The sequence below is a fragment of the Schistocerca piceifrons genome, unplaced genomic scaffold (genome assembly GCF_021461385.2).
Source record: "Schistocerca piceifrons isolate TAMUIC-IGC-003096 unplaced genomic scaffold, iqSchPice1.1 HiC_scaffold_1839, whole genome shotgun sequence".
Taxonomy (NCBI): Eukaryota; Metazoa; Arthropoda; class Insecta; order Orthoptera; family Acrididae; genus Schistocerca; species Schistocerca piceifrons.
The window spans coordinates 244396-249826 of record NW_025727722.1 but is presented as its reverse complement, the minus strand read 5'-3'; positions in this window follow the sequence as shown (position 1 = coordinate 249826).

Here is a 5431-nt window from a genome sequence, read left to right as displayed (position 1 = left end):
GACCTTCTTATTGACGACAAAACACAGAAAATGCATCTTCATTAAATACAAAAGGCACAATGCAGACGTAAGTACAAGAAGACTGACTCTTCTTACTGTCTATGTTTTGAACCATTCCTGTGACACTAGTAATAGATTCCGATGCTTCACTTCAGGTTTACTGTATCCCTCTACCTTCTTATTGACGATCAAACACAGAAATTGCATCTTCATTAAATAGAACAGGCACAATGCCGACTCAAGTACAAGAAGACTGGCTCTTCTTACTGTGTATGTTTTGAACCATTCCTGTGACACTAGTTTTAGATTCCGATGCTTCACTTCAGGTTTACTGGTATCCAGCTGACCTTCTTATTGACGATGAAGCACAGAAATTGCATAGGAATTAAATACAAATGGCACAATGCCGACTTAAGTACAAGAAGACTGACTCTTCTTACTGTCTACGTTTTGAACCACTCCTGTGACACTAGTTATAGATTCCGATGCTTCACTTCAGTTTTACTGTATCCCTCTGACCTTCTTATTGACGATGAAACACAGATATTGCATCGTAATTAAATACAAGAGGCACAATGCCGACTTAAGTACAAGAAGACTGACTCTTGCTACTGTCTATGATTTGAACCATTCCTATGACACTAGTTAATGACTCTGATGCTTCACTTCAGGTTTACTGTATCCCTGTGACCTTCTTATTGACGACGAATGATAGAAATTGCATTGGAATTAAATACAAAAGGCACAATGCCGACATAAGTACAAGTAAACTGATACTTCTTACTGTCTATGTTTTGAACCATTCCTGTGACACTAGTTATAGATTCCAATGCTTCACTTCAGGTTTACTGTATCCCCCTGACCTTCTTATTGACGATGAAACACAGAAATTGCACCGGAATTAAATACAAAAGGCACAAAGCCGACTTAAGTACAAGAAAACTGACTCTTCTTACTGTCTATGCTTTGAACAATTCCTGTGACACTAGTTATAGATTCCGATGCTTCACTCCAGGTTTACTGTATCCTTCTGACCTCCTTATTGACGATGAAACACAGGAATTGCATCGGAATTAATTACAAAAGGCACAATGCCGAATCAAGTACAAGAAGACTGGCTCTTCTTACTGTCTTTGTTTGAACCATTCCTGTGACACTAGCTATAGATTCCTATGCTTCACTTCAGGTTTACTGTATCCCTCTGACCTTCTTATTGACGATGAAACACAGAAATTGATTCGGAATTATATACAAAAGGCACAATGCCGACTTAAGTACAAGAAGACTGACTCTTCTTACTTTCTATGTTTTGAACCATTCCTGTGACACTAGTTATATATTCCGATGCTTCACTTCAGGTTAACTGTATCCCTCTGACCTTCTTATTGACGATCAAACACAGAAAATTGATCGGAATTATATACAAAAGGCACTATGCCGACTCAAGTACAAGAAGACTGGCTCCCCTTTCTGTCTATGATTTGAACCATTCCTGTGACACTAGTTATAGATTACGATGCTTAACTTCAGGTTCACTGTATCCAGCTGACCATCTTATTGACGATGAAGCACAGAAATTGCATCGGAATTAAATACAAAAGGCACAATGCCGACTTCCGTACAAGAATACTGACTCTTCTTACTGTCTATGTTTTGAATCATTCCTGTGACACTAGTTATAGATTCCGATGCTTCACGTCAGTTTTACTGTATCCCTCTGACCTTCTTATTGACGATGAAACACAGAAACTACATCGGAATTAAATACAAAAGGCACAAAGCCGACTTAAGTTCAAGAAGACTGACTCTTCTTAATGTCTATGTTTTGGACCATATCTGTCACACTAGTTATAGATTCCGATGCTTTACTTCAGGTTTACTGTACCCAGCTGACCTTCTTATTGACGATGAAACACAGAAATTGCATCGGCATTCTATACCAAAGGCACAATGCCGACTTAAGTACAAGAAGACTGACTCTTCTTACTGTCTATGCTTTGAACCATTCCTGTAACACTAGTTATAGATTACGATGCTTTACGTCTGGTTTACTGCAGTCCTCTGACCTTCTTATTGACGATGAAACACAGAAATTGCATCTTAATTAAATACAAAAGGCACAATGCCGACTTCAGTACAAGAATACTGACTCTTCTTACTGTCTATGGTTTGAACCATTCCTCTGACACTAGTTATAGATTACGATGCTTCACTTCAGGTTTACTGTATCCCTCTGACCTTCTTATTGGCGATCAAGCACAGAAAATTCATCGGACTTAAATACAAAAGGCACAATGCCAAATCAAGTAAAAGAAGACTGGCTCTTCTCACTGTCTATGTTTTGAACCATTCCTGTGACACTAGTTATAGATTCCAATGCTTCACTTCAGGTTTACTGTATCCCCCTGACCTTCTTATTGACGATGAAACACAGAAATTGCATCGGAATTAAATACAAAAGGCAGTATGCCGATTGAAGTACAAGAAGAGTGACTCTATCTATTGTCTATGTTTTGAATCACTCCGATGACACTAGTTATAGATTCCGATGCTTCACTTGAGGTTTAGTGTATCCCTCTGACCTTCTTATTGACGATGAAACACAGAAATTGCATCGGAATTAAATACAAAAGGCACAAAGCCGACTTAAGTACAAGAAAACTGACTCTTCTTACTATCTATGTTTTGAACAATACCTGTGACACTAGTTATAGATTCCGATGCTTCAGTTCAGGTTTACTGTATCCCTCTGACGCTCTTATTGACTATGAAACACAGAAGTTGCATCCGAATTAAATACAAAAGGCACAATGACGACCCAAGTACAAGAAGACTGGCTCTTCTTACTGTCTATGTTTTGAACCATTTCTGTGACACTAGTTATGGATTCCGATGCTTCCCTTCAGGTTTACTGTATCCCTCTGACCTTCTTATTGACGAAGAATCACAGAAATTGCATCGGAATTATATTCAAAAGGCCCAATGCCGACTTAAGTACAAGAAGACTGACCCTTCCTACTTTCTTTGTTTTGAACCATTCCTGTGACACTAGTTATAGGTTCCGATGCTTCACTTCAGGTTTACTGTATCCCTCTGACCTTCGTATCGACGATGACACACAGAAATTGAATTGGAATTAAATACAAAAGGCACAATGCCGACTTAAGTACAAAAAGAGTGACTCTTCTTACTGTCTATGCTTTGAACCATTTCTGTGACACTAGTTATAGATTCCGATGCTTCACTTCAGGTTTACTGTATCCCACTGACCTTGTTATTGACGACAAAACACAGAAATTGCATCTTCATTAAATACATAAGGCACAATGCAGAAGTAAGTACAAGAAGACTGACTCTTCTTACTGACTATGTTTTGAACCATTCCTGTGACACTAGTAATAGATTCCGATGCTTCACTTCAGGTTTATTGTATCCCTCTGACCTTCTTATTGACGATCAAACACAGAAAATGCATCGGAATTATATAGAAATGGCACAATGCCGACTCAAGTACAAGAAGACTGGCTCTTCTTACTGTCTATGTTTTGAACCATTCCTGTGACACTAGTTATAGATTCCGATGCTTCAATTCAGGTTTACTGTATCCAGGTGACCTTCTTGTTGACGATGAAGCACAGAAATTGCAACTTAATTAAATACAGAAGGCACAATGCCGACTTAAGTACAAGAAGACTGACTCTTCTCACTGTCAATGTTTCTACCATTCCTGTGACACTAGTTATAGATTCCGATGCTTCACTTCAGGTTTACTGTATCCCTCTGATCTTCTTATTGACGATGAAACACAAAAATTGCATCGGAATTAATTATAAAAGGCACAATGCCGACATAAGTACACAAAGGCTGACTCTTGTTACTCTCCATGTTTGAACCATTGCTGTGATACTAGTTATGGATTCCGATGCTTCACTTCAGGTTCACTGTATAACTCTGACCTTCTTATTGTCGACGAAACACAGAAATTGCACCGGAATTAAATACAAAAGGCACAAAGCCGACTTAAGTACAAGAAAAATGACTCTTCTTACTGTCTATGTTTTGAACCATTTCTGTGACACTAGTTATAGATTCCGAAGCTTCACTTCAGGTTTACTGTATCCCTCTGATCTCCTTATTAACGATGAAACACAGAAATTGCATCGGAATTAATTACAAAAGGCACAATGCCGACTCAAGTACAAGAAGACTGGCTCTTCTTACTGTATTTGCTTTGAACCATTCCTGTGACACTAGCTATAGATTCCTATGCTTCACTTCAGGTTTACTGTATCCCTCTGACCTTCTTATTGACGATGAAACACAGAAATTGCATCGGAATTATATACAAAAGGCACAATGCCGACTTATGTACAAGAGGACTGACTCTTCTTACTGTCTATGTTTTGAACCATTCCTGTGACACTAGTTATAGATTCCGATGCTTACCTTCAGGTTTACTGTATCCCTCTGACCTTCTTATTGACGATCAAACACAGAAAATTGATCGGAATTATATACAAAAGGCACAATGCCGACTCAAGTACAAGAAGACTGGCTCTTCTTACTGTATTTGTGTTGAACCATTCCTGTGACACTAGTTATAGATTCCGATGCTTCACTTCAGTTTTACTGTATCCCTCTGACCTTCTTATTGACGATGAAACACAGAAACTGCATCGGAATTAAATACAAAAGGCACAATGCCGACTTATGTTCAAGAAGACTGACTCTTCTTAATGTCTATGATTTGGACCATTCCTGTCTCACTAGTTACAGATTCCGATGCTCTACTTCAGGTTTACTGTACCCAGCTGACCTTCTTATTGACGATGAAACACAGAAATTGCATCGGCATTTTATACAAAAGGCACAATGCCGACTTAAGTACAAGAAGACTGACTCTCTTACTGTCTATGTTTTGAACCATTCCTGTGACACTAGTTATAGATTATGATGCTTTACGTCTGGTTTACTGCAGTCCTCTGACCTTCTTATTGACGATGAAACACAGAAATTGCGTCTTAATTAAATACAAAACGCACAATGCCGACTTCAGTACAAGAATACTGACTCTTCTTACAGTCTATGGTTTGAATCATCCCTCTGACACTAGTTATAGATCCGATGCTTCAATTCAGGTTTACTGTATCCCTCTGACCTTCTTATTGATGATCATGCACAGAAAATTCATCGGAATTAAATACAAAAGGCACAATGCCAACTCAGGTACAAGAAGATGGCTCTTCTTACTGCCTATGTTTTGAACCATTTCTGTGACACTAGTTATAGATTCCGATGCTTCACTTCAGGTTTACTGTATCCCTCTGACCTTCTTATTGACGATCAAGCACAGAAAATTCATCGGAATTAAATACAAAAGGCACAATGCCAACTCAGGTACAAGTGTACTGGCTCTTCTTACTGTCTATGT